We start from the raw sequence: 16607 nt of genomic DNA on the forward strand, positions 1-16607 counted from the left end.
TGGCCAGATACTGGTCAAAGGACATTTAATCAAGTACCAAGCTTGCAAACTTTGTGTTTTTTATCTGTTTGTTTGTTTTGTTCTGTTAGAAATGTAATACAATGGTCTGGTTGCCCCTGACACGATAAATAAATAAACACACACATATATATATACACATACACACCCTGTTTCCCCAAAAATAAGACTTACCCTGAAAATAAGCCCTAGCATGATTTTTCAAGATTTTTGAGGATGCTCAAAATATAAGCCCACTTCAAAAATAAGCCTAGTTACAATTAAATAAAATATATAAATATGGGGAAAATGACATACCCCGAAAATGAGCCCTAACACATCTTATTTTCAGGAAAACATGATAACTAGCTGGGACTACATCCCAGTGAAGTAAATGGTGGTTACTTCTGACATGTATAGGATTGTGCAGTTTAACCTCCTTGCTAGTAAACAGATGTATTAATCAATACAATGTAAATACTAATTGCAAAAGGCAATTGAACACAGTGATGAGAACTTCTCATTCACATTTTTCAAAGTTGCTTGTTCAACATGTTTTCCCAAGCAAGATGCCCCTCAACACCTATGATTTTTAAAGATTCCAAATAGAGTAACTTCAAAAGTACATAATACTGTAACTGAATAATAAAAAATCATAGGCAATGGGGATGGCAATAAGATAATTTGGTTTATATTCTTGCATGGCAAGGAATTAGACTAGATGGCTCTTGTGTTGTATTCCAACCCTTCCCTGGAAAACTCAAGCCAAAGTTTTCTCTTAATGATACCTAAGCTGCAATTATTTGTAAATGTGAATAAACTGAACCATATGGCTGGTCTGCTAATCTCTGGGCCACCGACAGATCTGAGGATAGCTGCCAAAGCTGCTCTGCCCTGTAAGAAATGAGCCTTCATATGACCTTCAAGCCCTGTCAAACTTACAAGTACAGAAAAGAGAAAGATACAGTTGACTTACAATGCTTTTATTTATTTAAACACTATTGTAATATTGGTATGATAAAAGAAAGAGGTAGGTAAAGTCTAGAATTATTCTTTTTCTACAATATAATGTAAAAAAATAATCCTGAGTCATATGCAGAAAATCAATTGATAATATTAGCAGGATTGACAGCAATTGGAAAATAGACTGAAATAATTGGATGAAAAAGAGAAATGAAAAGATGGGTTTACAATATCAGCATCAAGATTTCATAAATGGAAGATTCTGTTAATCTGAATTTCCATTATGTTTGAACCAGAGGGGTTAGGGTCTCTACAGCTGCCAAGTGTTTTTTTTAAAGGAGGGAGAAAAAAAAAACAGAAGGGGGAAGGGGCTTGGAAAATCATGTCTTGAAAAGGTTCAGGTGATTCCTCAAGCTGCTAGGTCTCCATTACTGACATGGCTCAGAGATAGGCATTTTAAAAGACAGCTTAGATAAAGCTAGTCTCAGCCATTATGCATGTGCTGGATGATCAGGTGTAACAACACCAGAAAGTTGGTTTGCTCTACCAGTGAATAGGTCTCAGCCTATATCTACAAAGACCTTTATTTAAGACTACTTCACATCAAGCAACTAACCAAAATAGTACAACAAAACAAAATATATTTGTTTTGTAAATACTGCATTTTTTCCCTTTCTGTTACTGGTGCTGTCAGAAAATATCACAAGTATGGTTATGCATTTACTGAAATCTAACTGCTTTATCTTTTCAGATATATTACTTCAAAACCAAGAGCAACAAGTTACCTGAGATTATGTTTGTTTTCTTCACAGAGGTCAACTTGTTACTATAAACTGTCACAAAGGCATGAGGCTTAGTTGTAGTCTGTCTGTTCTCTTATTTGTCTTTCTCTGCCTAAATCAAACACACAGCTTTCCTTTACAACTATGCAACTGTTTTATAAAGCAAGAGACAACTATAGGTTGTTGCTGCTCTTGACAATTAGAAGAACTATTATTTTTGCAGTCTATCTACAAATGGACAGTAGTTAAGAAAAGGCTGGAAATAGTTAACAGTTTTTTTAATAGACAAAGAAATAAGGCAACCATTTCCGAGCAATTTAAGGCTAACTTGATTTGGAGCTGGACAAAAATACTAAAGCAACCTTCCAAACATTTTGTACATCAGTGATGTCTTGAATCTTTGTAAATTGTTAATTTTTAGACAACTGCAAAGAATCTAGCAATCAGTAAATCAAGAGTAATAATTCATCTACTATAAAATATGGAATAACTGCTTTAACATATTGCCAATAAGCATACTACAATAATAGCATATGGGAAAAGAGCACTCATACAATACTATATAACACACAAACATGTTTATTTACTGTATCAGTTTAGAATAAGAACACAGAACATGTAGAGCCATACACTACTTTGGTTACTGACTTTGAAGCAACAAACTTAGGGAAATTAAAGATGAAATAGTTTAACTCTTATATATATCACATCATTTTGCTGTCAGAATTAAGCATAAAATAACCCTTCTTTTACATAGTATAATAGAATGTAAGTTAAGTGCTAGTTAATCAGATGAGGATCTCTCTTTGGTCCAATATCCTGTGTCCATCCAAATGTTTCCAAGTCTCTACCAACAGGTCATGAAAGCAACAACCATATTCTGTTTGTTCCCTAGCAACTGATACTTACACTGCATCTAAACATGTAGGTTTCTTTTAGCTATCACTGTTAACAGGCCTACCTTCCATGAATGTGCCTAATCCCTTATAAAGCCACCTAATCACTGGCCTCTGTAGAAAATTCCACAAGTTAATTACACACTGTTTCATGGAGTGCTTTCTTTATCTGTCCTGAAGCTAATTCATTTTACTGCATGGCGAATCCTTTCCTAAATCTCCATCATGCTCTCCTATACTGAAGTCTATGCATTCTTACATTTCCCTTTAAAGCAAGTGTTTCCTAACTTCTGACTGAATTTCCTCTTCATTGTTCCTAGCAATTTCATACTCTTTTCCAGAACAGTACACATAATCTAAAAATTAGCTATACCAACCCTCATATTCAGTTTTCCCAATAATCGCAAGCAGAATTTCATTTTTTTCTGATCATAGTAAGTTATCTGATAGATTAGTTCCTTTAAACATATATGCAAAGGTGTGTGGGTATAAAATGCTAATCAGTTGCTGACGAATTATATATTAAAATGTAACTTCAAGGTGGAAATACAGAATAACCACCAATAGTCATGATTTTACACAAATCATAACACTATGTTCCCTCCTCTTGAATCAAGCCATTGATACATCATAGTTTGACCCCCATATATACAGGGGATGCATTATAAGACACACATACAGTGTAATAACTGAGACTGTAGATAATAACATTTTGACTATACTTGGCCTGGAAACATACCATAGAACAGCAGTGGTGGAGGACCTAGAGAGGCCCACAGACATTTCAGGTGAAAATATTTTTTGAAATTTTAGATATTGACACAATGGTTAAGATGCTCAAATTGTACTGTTTATCTCAATTGGCTTTGGCCTTCCAATGATTTAAGCAGAAATTCTTTCTTAGCTTTGAAGATCTTTTTAACTCAAGATATCAAAATTAAAACTTGGGCATTCCGCGTTTGAAACATACTCTTTTTCTGAGCTGTGCCCCATTAAGTTTGAACAAAACTAAAATTCTTTAATAGTAATGTCTAGCCCATGTGAACATTATTTAAAACAGAAATCCACATACTATAAATTAGTCTTGCTATGTCTAAGATTTATCTCTCCTAGAAGTAGCTTAGCAAAAGCACAATCATTACATTCATATTTTCATAGTGATTAAACCATGTGATACTAATATGACTTTAGTCATAATTAAATAGGATGAACCCTCTTCATCTTTTGTTGCTAGGCAATAAATAGGCATGCAACTCTGGGTATTTGTTCAAAATTAAGGTTAAAAAAGAATGTATAAAAGGAACACATATGACCTATATCTGAATATATTCAGGCAGGACTAGCAAACTTGTTCTAATACAATTTATTATTTAATGAATGCTGTTAGGTGGTCCCCATGCTGTCATTGTTAGAATTAGACACTGTGAACAATCATATCAAACAGCTGAGAATAATCAAGGTACATCATACAGAGGCCTATGTATAACTGTTTTATTTAGAGGAATCATGTTTTTGCCTCAGAAAAGTGAAACACAATTTCAAACTATATCTGATAAAAGTAAAGTGATGACTTTAAATCTAGGTCTACTGCAATCCTTTAAAATTGAGGGGGGGTGTGCCTTTTTTAAAGGGGCACATAGGAAATTGATGCTCAAACTTTAGCCTATTTGTTTTTTCCAGAAGTATCTGTATACTTCCTCATACTTCAATACTAATTTGAAGACAATTGCTTGGCGTGTTGAAAGATGTTATGAGGCAATTAAGACTCAATTATGTATTCTGCTTCCTATACACACCCAAGTATCCTATATATCAAAAGAGATAGCCGTTCCCTGTGTGTTTGAGCTTCCATTTTCTCACATACAAGAGCTTTTGTAGTACATTTTAATGGTAACTTTCTCTAGGTTAACAGCATGAAAACTATGAGGTGAATTAAATGCAAATCTGAATTCTATTTTATGTAACAGTGCAGAAATGTAAAGACTGGAGTGTCAATCAACACAAAAAGTTGCATTACAAACCTGAGGAAATACTAGTATACAAAGTTAATCTGCTTAAAGTAGATAATGTTATCCAACCCAAGTTGCCCTAATCTAAACTCCAAACTATAAGAGCATCATAATTCAAAACAGAACTAATCAGTAACTGCAAATCCTCAGACAAATAAATACCAAATAAGGTAGGTATGAAGAGAACAGACCCTGACTCACCAGACAGAAATTCTGAGACAGATATAGGTCAGCAGACCCTGTCTCAAGAATCCCACAATTTACAAGCTAATCCAAAGGCAAATACTTTGCAGTCCACTCAAAGGAAAAGGACATGGAAATTTAGACAAGAGAAAAATTAGGTGATGTCTGTGTGTAAGTTAGATAGCAATATAAGAACACATTGGCCAAAATGATTATTTTAAAATCTTTCTACAAAGCTACTACAAATCAATTTTGCATCACAATTCTGTTCCCTTCTCTAGGTTTATGAAAGGGAGATACCAGAGGAAAGAAGAGATATCACCAGTTATAAAATAGCCACACTGAGTTGATTTAAAACACATTTTTTCTGGAAGTAACTAAATACTTTGTCTGGCAAAAAGTGATAGAATACATTACAATATGTTTTGATTACATATATTATTTATGGGATAAAGTGTCTAAAACAGTGATTTCCAAACTCTGTTCTGCAGAACTCTAGCATTCCACAAAAAATCTTTAAAATCTAATTTAAAACTGATTTTAAAATAAAACCCCATGAGACCATCCATTTGATCGCCTCTAACGAATGAGAGGTACTGGTTATCTCCACACACCTAAAGGTAATGGTTTCCTCTTGACGTTAAGTCTAGTCATGTCAGACTCTGGGTGATGGTGCTCATCTCCATTTCTAAGCCGAAGAGCTGGCATTGTCCGTAGACGCCTCTAAGGTAATGTGGCCGCCATGACTGCATGAAGTGCCGTTACCTTCCCACCAGAGCATTACCTATTAATCTATTCACATCTTCTGCTAGGTTGGCAGAAGCTCCAAACACCTACTTGCCAACAAAATGCATTTTATAATAGCCCAGCATTTTAGACCCACACCACCTATCCAGGGAAAGTGCATGGAAGCTCCAAGAAAAGTTCCTTGCAACACACGCTAGAGTGCTCTTGACTTTTCTAGCAACATCCAGAAGGTTTTTTGTCTTATAAATATTAACATACCACTACTCCCTTCATTCAGGTCAGTTCAGGGCAATCTCATGTTTGTAGTTATACTTACAATATGATCTCTTTATTTCCAAACGTGCTACGTTGCACTAAGGCAATAGGAGTAGATCAGTGGTTCTCAACCTGTGGGTCCCCAGGTGTTTTGGCCTGCAACTCCCAGAAATCCCAGACAGTTTACCAGCTGTTAGGATTTCTGGGAGTTAAAGACCAAAACATCTGGGGACCCACAGATTGAGAACCACTGGAGTAGATGAAAGAAGGCAAAAACTTTGTGGGTTCACAATGCTTAGTAAAAAAAAAAAAAACTGGGTTAGAGTTAGGTTTCTGTGGGGAACATGTCTTCTGAAGGGTTCCATAGCCAGAAAGGTTTGGGAACCACTAGTCTAAAACTAGCAGATATTTTGTTCAATCTAGAAATTGCGAATGACTAGAACTGTTTAATGCAATTTTTTGTTTCTGCAAGTGCTAATTATAATGGGTGCAAAGAGCAGCAAAATATTCTGGAGAGCAACAACCAAGGTCACAATACGGTACCCGTGTTGGTGGAATTGTATTCATGGCAACTCTCAGCAAAAATCTGACCTAGGCTGGCAGAACTACAAATGGAGTTAAATATCCGTTTCCAGACTCCATTCTCTTCCCACATCTATCTCAAGATCAAACTAGATATTACATGGGAGATGTGTCCTCTAACTGTATGTCAAGGTGGGTTTTTTTAAAGCTACTCAGAGCTGATCAGACATAGAAGATGGCCTAGCCCTTTGCCTGCCAGTTGTTTTTTATACAACCTGTTTATGATTTTCTATCTCTGAGTCAAAAGATAAGGATCAAGAGAATGGAGGCAATCTTCTAAATGGAAAACATCAGAAAGCTAAAGGTTAAGCAGCTCCTTCATTTTACCATTCCTTTCATCCTAACTGCAACCTCTCATTTACTTTTCCGTTATGTTTTCTCCAGGACACTTACATCCACATAGTTTACTTTAGGCCTTTCAGAACAAGCTATTTTGGGAAAGGGGGATTTTTCAGAAAAATGAAAGGAAAGAATTATTACTCATAATTCATCTAGAAAAAAAATTAAAAAGTCATTCTCTTTCTTCCTCACAACTCTTAATAATCACTACAAGATAGGAGAATCCTTTTAAAGCTGCAAAAATATTTATAACAGCAGACAAATTTTTATGCATTTGATCTATTTGCTTTTGTAAATGTACTTAGAGCAGAGCAAAAAAGACATACCTGTTAACACAAATTATTTTCTACAGAGAAATAAGGGGGGATCAAAATTCTTCTGAGACACACTCCAGTCTAGGCCTGTTATACCTGCCTTCATTTTTGCTGCAGGGAAAGCAGTTCAAGGCATGTCAAAGCAGATAAATTCCAAGCAGCACATGCAGGAGAACATAGTATTAAACCATACACACACAAAAGTATCTGCTGCTATGGGCAAATCAGAAAAGGGGAAGAAGTTATTTGTGCGAATAACTATGCTGTTAGTAGGTTTATGAGAATTCAACACTTTTTTACCAACAGCCAAAAGTTCCAACTGCCATTTAAGCATATCACCACAGAAAACATGTTAATATGGTAGATTTTGTGCCACAGAAACCCAATTTGGTATATCACCAATTAGTATATTACCAAGACATTCGCTGGAACATCTTCAAAAGAGTCCAAGAGTGGCAGGCACAAACCCAGGACCTCAACCAATGGCTGATACCAAATGAGAGACTCCCCGCTGGGCACACAGAAGACTGGGCGACTTGGAAGGTGCTGAACAGACTGCGCTCTGGCACAAGATGCAGAGCCAACCTTAAGAAATGGGGCTACAAAGTGGAATCCACGACATGCGAGTGTGGAGAAGAGCAAACCACTGACCACCTGCTGCAATGCAACCTGAGCCCTGCTACATGCACAATGGAGGACCTTCTTGCGGCAACACCAGAGGCACTCCAAGTGGCCAGATACTGGTCAAATGGCATTTAATGAACTACCAAGCTTGCAAACTTTGTGTTTTGTCTGTTTGTTTTGTTCTGTTAGAAATGTTATACAATTGTCTGGTTGCCCTGACATGATAAATAAATTACCAATTAAAGGTATATATTTAAGATTTTTTCAGCTTTACCTTGTTCAAAAGTACATATTAAAAACATTAAACACTAAGAAAAATTTAACTAGTAGGAAGGCATTTTAAAGTGTTCCAGAACATGGAAAGGTCCATCAAGAGAATCAGTCAAGGTAGTATGACGGAGTCATGATAGAGTTCTACATAAACTGCTGCATAATATAAGAGTACCTTTTAACATACTTGGTGTTCACAGCTGACAACATGAAATCCTATATCAAACACCATGGTACTGTCCATTTTCATTTACAACCTGTGCATTCAATGTCATCACACTATAACAGATGTTTGGGCAAGGCTACAAGCTGCTCAATTACTCAGAGATAGTAGGAGTGTAACTTTCCTGCCCTCCTCCATAACAACTGGCCTTCAATTTCTTTTGATTCCCAAATAAAAATAGGATAGGATGGTCTACCCCGTTAAAAAGAACTGCATATTTTCAGGCAACTAATATTTGCTAATAAGCACAGTCTATATGTAAAACCAAAAGAGAAAAAAACTGACAGGTTTAATTATTACGTGGAAACAAACCAACATGTTTCAGTTTGGTACAAATTACAGTAAAGGACTATCAATCTTTAGTTTTTAAAAGCTGAATATTCAAATTAAACACACTGGAACTTTCCTGATTGGCTGGCTCACGAGTCATGCTTTCCATTCTCAAAGCTCAGTCTGTTTATTCTTCAAGTACATTCTAGTAACCGTATCTCCTTATGACTGTTGCATTTATAAACAATTATAATATGAGAGCAACCAGTTTCCAACAAAGACTCTATACCTCTGCCCTCCTTCCAAGAATGTATGTCTGTTTCATTTTAAGTTATACAGTTGCTAAACTTACTCTAGAACAAGTTTTAACTTTCTGGTTTAAAATCTCCAAAAACTGAATTTATCAAAACTAAAAAGGGAACGGTGTGAAGTAGAGGTACAATCACTCAATGTTAAAGTATTGTTAAGCAGAACAATTGTCTTAAATTATTACTTAGAAAGTAACACAACATGATTTGACTTGGCCTCGAGAAGGTAATTAGAGAAAGATATAATTATCTCTTAAATTAAAGAGGGAAAAAATACTGTAGACAAAACAAGAAGCAGAGGTTTCTACTACAAGAAACCAAAGAAAACATGGTAAGAAACTTCTTGCCTTGCAGCCAAAGAATTATATCCTCAAGAAAATTGAGTAAGGAATTGTGTGTACAATGGAAAAGTAAAATAATGTTTATTTTTTTAACAGAAATACTTTGGAGGATTTTGTCAGCAAGTACATTTTTAGGGAGGTGGGAATATTTGTGAACACAGTCCCAATCAAGAAAGGTTCCCCAAATCACACCCTCACTCCCACTCCACCAAGCTAGAGAGAAACAAATTGGAAAGGAGAATATTGAAGTGAAAACTGACAAGACAGGAAAATAATTAAGAATCCCTTTCTGCCCCCTCCCCCAACATGTGTAGTCTGTCCTCAGCTGCAATGGTTTTAAGAGAATACAAAAAAAAGGAATCATACCCCTCTACTGCTCCGTCCAATTATCTGTCCTTACTTCTCCATTATTCCAAGGATTTTAGCCATCAAGCATATCATCCCACCTAGTGTCTTCTTGAAAAAAGGTGAAAAACAGAGAACCTTAATTTTAGAATTGTTTTTCAATCTAATCAGACACAAAATTCAGTATTGAAATACTCTTTGAAGTAGTATAAAGATGCTACTTGACAGTAATAATAGACATCTATTTTTTATTCCAGCATGTTCAGAAAATATAGGTCAGAAAACTAAAAAATTAATTCAATATCAAATTGTCGCTTTTTTGACAATTTATATAATACTGGTGACATCATACATTTCTCTTGCATTAAGGAAGTCCTACTTTAAATACTGAGACCAGTAGGGGACATGATTTTTCTATTTAAAGGTATCCTACATTAAAGAAAGATGAACTAAAAATATCCATAAATACGTTTGTGCCAGAGTCCTCCCCATGTTATGCTCTTCTCTGGCTTTTGAACTGCCACCTACTTCCCCTGTGGATGTCATTAGCATATTTTAGTGATTACCATTGTACACAAGTGCCTCAGATTCCCATGCTTACATCATCGACAACCCATTACACAACAAAGACTCTTCAAATACCCTAAAGACTAAAACAATTATTATGGTTTGTATATGAGTAATGTTTTTTGCCTCTTTTAGTTGACTTAATCACCGCAATGTACCTTTTGGATTTTGCTATGGCTTACACAATCATGGAATAAAGACTGTTATGTCATAATAAATGTTTTTAAGGTGCCACAAGACTGCTATTTTGATATCACAGTGCAATATAGCCAAGTCTCTGAAAACAGGTGCTAGTTTAAAAAGATCTGAAGTACGAAAAGCAAGTGTTTCAGAATGCAATCCTTATGAGGAGCAAGCCCTACTGAACTCAATGGGCTTACTCCTGAAAAACCACATATATGTAGATTTACTCATAAAAAGTAGAGAAGGTCATGCATGTGTGCCCCGGTGTGGTATTTTTCCACTGAATCACAATCTTTTTAAAAGAACATGCTCATTCAGAAATTCATCTTCTACCAGAGCCTTGACCTAAATATATATTTGCTAATCTGCTTGCTTACTGACACTTCTATCAAAATTAGGCACCATAACAACTTTGTCACAGAATTTGTTTTCTAACACCACTTGGAAAATGTCTCCAACAAGCTAGAAATCTAAATATATCAGAACATTACTCCTTAGCATGTTCATGAATTCACAATTCACAACAAATGTTATACTGCAGTTTTATTTAACATGTTAGCTATATTTAACATGCTAACTACTTTACTATGAGGAGGCTGAGCAGCATAGCTTTCTAATTAGCCTAAGTAGAGCTATAAAGAGGTTTCAGGGTTGTTGTTTTTAATCTCCACAAAAACCTCCCAGTAGTCCATTTTAAACAAAGATTCCAACGATCTACCAACATGTGTTATTTAAAAGACTAATAAACTAGATATTAACAGAATAAAACAAAAAAAACCCCAATGATTTAGAGTACACTCAGTGCACAGTCATTGCTTAATATAAGTGCATTTACAAAATTAGCTACATGCATATCCCAGTATCTGGTTTCACAAGGCACATGAGAATAAGACACCAACATCTGTGGCCAAGAGAGCCCAACATCTAACTTATAAAACACACACAAAGTGCCTGTCCAAAATCACACTTATTCAAATTAGCATGTCTAGAGGGGGGTGGAAATTGAATTTTAAGTCTCAGAATTTTAAAGAAATTAAAAGCATTTTCTTCAAAGTAACACTGAAGACAATTAGTTATCAATTTAACTATCTTACACAACAGAGCTGCTATAGTTGTTACTTCGTATCAAAGCATTGCATACAAAGGTATAAAACTGATAAAAATAGGAACACAAGCAACTAAATTTTTTGACCCAAATTAATAAAATAGTTATTAATAAAAATATTAAATTATTATATTAAAAGCACCCCTATGCCCAGATAGAAATCATATGTTTATCTGCTTAACAACTTCAGCAGCAATATACCTTAACTTCAAAAAGTTAATGTCCCAAATTAATATAAAAGCTAGTCATCTAGCAATCAAAAACTATAAACCCAACTGCCTTATAGTGCAAATAGTAACGTTCCAATACATCTTTCCATTCTGGACAAAATCAATATGAATGGAGGGGGAGGGGATCTGAGACCAACCTAACCACCAGTATTTCGCTTCCAAGAGTCCTAATCTATCAATTGTAGTCAAACTCCACCTCAGTTTTAAGTCACCTTCACTCTGAACGACTGCCAGTCCCAAGCGATGCCTCCGTGTACCATTTTAAGTTTGCTTTTGCCCCACTGATGTGGAAATAAATATTACTTTCCCGAAACAAGAGAGGCAGATTACCTCTGAGTCCCCAAGGGAAGCAATGACCCCCTGAAACAAGAGCAGCCTGCGACCACGCCTTCCTGCTGCCCCAGCAAGTTGCAAGCCGAGCAGCCGGGTCACATTTCTTCTTTCATACACAGGGATCCTAAAGGTTAGATTTACACAGCTCATCTAGCAAAAGGCCAGGCAAAGTGGGGAGGGGGGGGGGAAGCTTGTGAAGCGTGTGGAAGCAACTGAGAGACACACAAAAGAGAAATTTCTGGTTGCCGAAGGCCAAAGAACGCCCCAGAAAGTGACAATGGGAAAAGGGAGCAGAACTATTTATAATATACTCCACTGTTTGTTGGTAGCAGGAAGCGTCGCTTGCTTCCTGGTTCAACTAACTTTGTACAGTGAGGAAGAGGGAGGGAATTGTTTAAGAAAATGGAGATATGCCCCTCCAGAGCAAAAGTTACAGCTTTTTCAATGAGACATCAACTTTGGGATGAGTTCAGTATATGACTCTTTTGGTCTCTTCCAAATCTAGAATCTATGATATGAAAGGTTCAAGTCTACCCTAGAAGCCATGTTTTTCCCTCAGGTCCCCTCCTCCTCCTAAGAAGCATCTACTACATTATAGATGTAATGGGAATTTCCACATGACTTTAGTTGCCTATGGTTTTGAGGTTTTCAGCCTTCTGAACCAGAGTGCTAGGGCCTCACCAAACTACAACTCCCATATTTCCATACCACTGGGCCATGGCAGTTAGTGGGATCAAACTGTACCCCTTGTTCACTGGGGCATCAGCTTCAGGCCTGGGGTGAGTTAAGGGCCAGAGCTAGGCTGATTTCTAACCTCTAGAAAGAAACCTCCAGGGCTGAAGTCTACCTTGGAAACCATGTCTTTATCTCAGATACGCCAGTCCAGAGCTTCCCAAATTTCTTCCACTTGCGACCCCTTTCTGCCTGGGAAATTTTTAAATGGCCTCAGATACATTGGTATGTAAAATAGATATACAAATCAAACATCTACTGAAAATAAATCAGCATTTGCAAGGCTGATTTCTCTTTTTGTGGAGTACAAACCTGTTAGCCATGCAAAGGCCATGGTAAACACTGCACATTGTTGTTAACAGGTTTGTGTAAATGGGCGACATTCAGAAACCTTTTACTGTTGCCAAATTTTTCGTGATCTCAACACCAAGCCAAAGGGACCCCATGGGGACTCAGGACTCAGTTTAAGAAGCAGTGCCCTAGTCCTAGATTCAACAAGGATCTCAAAAGCATTCTGCACATGCTCAGGACTCCGCTACTGGATCTCACAATCCCTGGATTCCTGCCAGGGCCCTACTGTTATGGAATGATGGGAGTTGTAGTTTGACAAGGTCTTTCGCCTTCTGTGCCAAAGAACGCTGGTGCCTCACCAAACCACAGCTCCAATGACTCCACAGCATTGAGCCATGGCAGCCAAAAGTGGTGTCGAACTGCACAAATAAACAACTCCCATGACTCCACAGCATGACAGAGTGATACCTGAACTCTACAAGGTAGATCAGGCACGGGCAAACTTTGGCTTTCCAGGCATTTTGGACTTCAACACCCACAATTCCTAACAGCCGACTGTTACAAATTGTGGATGTTGAAGTCCAAAATGCCCAGAGAGCTGAAGTTTGTCCATGCCTGAGATAGATGCACCCTTCGTCCTAGATTCATGGAAGATCTCAAAAGCACTCTGCACATGCTCTGATCCGTCCCAGTGACCAGATGGGAAGTAGGTTTCTTGCGAATCTACAAACCCCATGATCCTATAACAGGCATGGGCAAGCTTACCCCCCCCCCTTTCCGATGTTTTTCCAACTCGCACAATTCCTAACAGTCTCAGGCCCTTCCTCTCCCCCCTCAACTCCTTAAGTGAGGAAAGGAAAAGGCCTGAGGCTGTTAGGAATAGTGAAAGTTGAACTCCATAACACTTGGAGGGCCCAAGCTTGCCCATGAGGGGGAAAAGGAAGGGGCCTGAGGTGGTTAGGAATGGTGGGAGTTCAAGTCCAAAATCACCTGGAGGGCCCAAATTTGCCCATTTAGGAGGGAAAGGAAGTGACTTGAGGCTGTTAGGATTGTGGTAGTTGAAGTCCAAAACACCTGGAGGGAGGGCCCAAGCTTGCCCACGGGGTGGGGGAAGGGAGCTTGAGGCTGCCAGGAATGGTGGGAGTTGAAGTCCAAAGCACCTGGAGAGCCCAAGCTTGCCCATGGGGGGGGGGGGGGAGGAAGAGGCTTGAGGCTGCCAGGAATGGTGGGAGTTGAAGTCCAAAGCACCTGGAGGGAGGGCCCAAGCTTGTCCTATAGCATGAGTGCCTGGCAGTTTAAAGTGGTGTCAAAACACTTTCCAGCCAGCAAGAGGGGCTGCCAAGTACAGCCCGTCCTCGAGAGGCGTCCCAAAAAAGGGCCAAGCGAAGAGATCCAGGCAGCAGCAGCAGCAGCAGCAGCGGATCCCTCCCGCCTCTCTCCCCGTCATTTTCTGGGAAAACGCAGCCAGGCTCCTTTCCCAGAAGAGAACGCTGTGGAGGGAGGCAGCGAGGGAAGAAGACAGGGCACAGGCCTAGCGGGGCGGGGGCGCGGGGGGCGGAGAAGGCCCTCAAGTTCCTGTTTATCATCTTCTCCGGCGGCTCACTCCCCAAACCCTGGCGCCTTCCTCGAGGCGGCTTGGGAACGGCTCTCAACGGTCGGAGTCTTCTCCTTCCTGCCTGCCTGCCTTCCTTCCTCGGGTTGTGGCTCACCTTCACAGAGCGGGCGGCAGCAGGAGCAGCGCCACAGTCCCCCCTGCGCCTGCCGAGGCCACCATGCCCGGGGAGCGGCCCCTACAAGCCCAGGCCGGGCTCAGCCTCCTCCTCGGCCCGCCGCCTCCGCCTCAGCCGCTGCCATCTTGCCCCGGCGGCCGCGAGGGAAGCCGCCCCGCGCCGCGCGCTCAGCCCCTCCTCAGGCCTCCGCCTCATCTTCCTCCTTCCCGCGAAGGAAGGAAGGAAGGCAGGAAAGAAGGCGGCGCGCCGGGCACCGCCCACTCCCCGCTTCCGCAAGCCGCCTCAGCCCCGCTCCGGCATGGCCAGTCGGGCCCGTCCCCAAACGGCGGGGCCCCACCGAGAGGAGAAGAGAGGCGCAGCCCAGCCAAGGCGCCCTCTTCCGCCACAACAGCGCCCCCTGGAGGCCAAAGGAGGCGCCCCGCCCTCTCGCAGGGGACAGAAAAGGCGCCTCTCGCCCCAGGCCTTACGTCAGGCACGGGCAAACCTGGGCCCTCCCTCCCTCCTGGTGTTTTGGACTCCAACGCCCACCATTCCTAGCAACCTCAACCCCCTTTTTGGACTCCAACGCCCACCATTCCTAGCAACCTCAACCCCCTTTTTGGACTCCAACGCCCACCATTCCTAGCAACCTCACCCCCCTTTTTGGACTTCAACTCCCACCATTCCTAGCAACCTCACCCCCCTTTTTGGACTCCAACTCCCACCATTCCTAGCAACCTCACCCCCCTTTTTGGACTCCAACTCCCACCATTCCTAGCAACCTCACCCCCCTTCCTTTCCTCCCTCATGGGCAAACTTGAGCCCTCCAGGTGTTTTGGACGCCAACTCCCACCATTCTTAACAGCCCTCATGGGCAAACTTGGGCCCTCCAGGTGTTTTTGACTTCAACTCCCACCGTTCTTAACAGCCTCAGGCCCTTTATTTTCCTCGCTTAAGCGGCTGACTGGGGAAAGGAAGGGGACTGAGACTGTTAGGAATAGTGGGAGTTGAAGTCCAAAACACCTGGAGGGCCCAAGTTTGCCCATGCCTGTCTTATAGGATCATGGGGTTTGTAGTTTGGCAAGGAACCTGCAGAGCATGTGCAGAGTGCTTTCGAGATCTTCCATGAATCTAGGACAGAGGGTGCATCTATTTCAGGCATGGGCAAACTTTGGCCAGCCCTTTAGGCATTTTGGACTTCAACATCCACAATTCCTAATAGCCAGCTGTTAGGAATTGTGGATGTTGAAGTCTAAAATGACTGGAGGGTGACTGAAGTTTGCCCGTGCCTGATCTACCTTGTAGAGTTCAGGCATCACTCTGTCATGCTGTGGACTCATGGGAGTTGTAGTTTATTTGTGCAGTTTGACACCACCTTTGACTGCCATGGCTCAATTCCATGGGAGTTGTGGTTCGGTGAGGCACCAGCGTTCTTTGGCACAGAAGGTGAAAGACCTTGTAAATCTACAACTCCCATGATTCCATAACAGCTGCACCCTGGATTGTGAGATTTAGTAGCAGAGTCCTCCTGGTCATATGCAGAGTGCTTTTGAGATCCTTGTTGAATCTAGGATTAGGGTACTGTTTCTGAAACCGAGTCCTGAGCCCCCATGGGGTCCCTTTGACTCATTGTTGAGATCATGAAAAGTTTGGCAACAGTTAAAGGTTTCTGAATGCCGCCCATTTACACAAACCTATTAGCAACAATATGCAGTGTTTACCATAGACTTTGCAGGAAATTCTTCAGTTGTCCTCTACAAAACAGAAGCTGAAGAAATCAAGAGAAGGTGATGAGACCATACAGAAGATCTGTATAGGAAGGATAATAATATCGAGGATAGTTTTGACGGTGTGGTGAATGAATTAGAACCAGACATCCTGAGGAGTGAGGTTGAATGGGCCTTAAGAAGCATTGCTAACAACAAGGCAGCAGAAGACGACGGGATCCCAGCTGAACTGTTTAAAATTGTAAAAGATGATGCTGTCAAGGTGATGCATGCCATATGCCA

At 40.3% G+C, this 16607-nt stretch overlaps 1 protein-coding gene across 6 annotated transcripts in view; it reads right to left on the reverse strand.

Moving 5' to 3' along the window:
* Positions 1-14997, reverse strand: part of HIPK3 (homeodomain interacting protein kinase 3) — a 71737-nt gene extending 56740 nt beyond the window's left edge. Inside the window, exons 1-2 of one of the 6 annotated variants that reach the window (XM_060766568.2) lie at positions 14599-14997; positions 9470-9556 (exon numbers count right to left, since the gene is read on the reverse strand). The gene's annotated coding sequence lies outside the window, so the exon portion shown is untranslated. Of the gene's footprint in view, positions 1-9469; positions 9560-11745; positions 11847-14598 lie in introns of those variants that run through there. The other 5 variants (XM_060766567.2, XM_060766569.2, XM_060766566.2 and 2 more) reach the window with 5 other exon arrangements.
* Positions 14998-16607: the final 1610 nt, after the last annotated feature.

This window comes from Anolis sagrei, chromosome 1, assembly GCF_037176765.1.
Source record: "Anolis sagrei isolate rAnoSag1 chromosome 1, rAnoSag1.mat, whole genome shotgun sequence".
Taxonomy (NCBI): Eukaryota; Metazoa; Chordata; class Lepidosauria; order Squamata; family Dactyloidae; genus Anolis; species Anolis sagrei.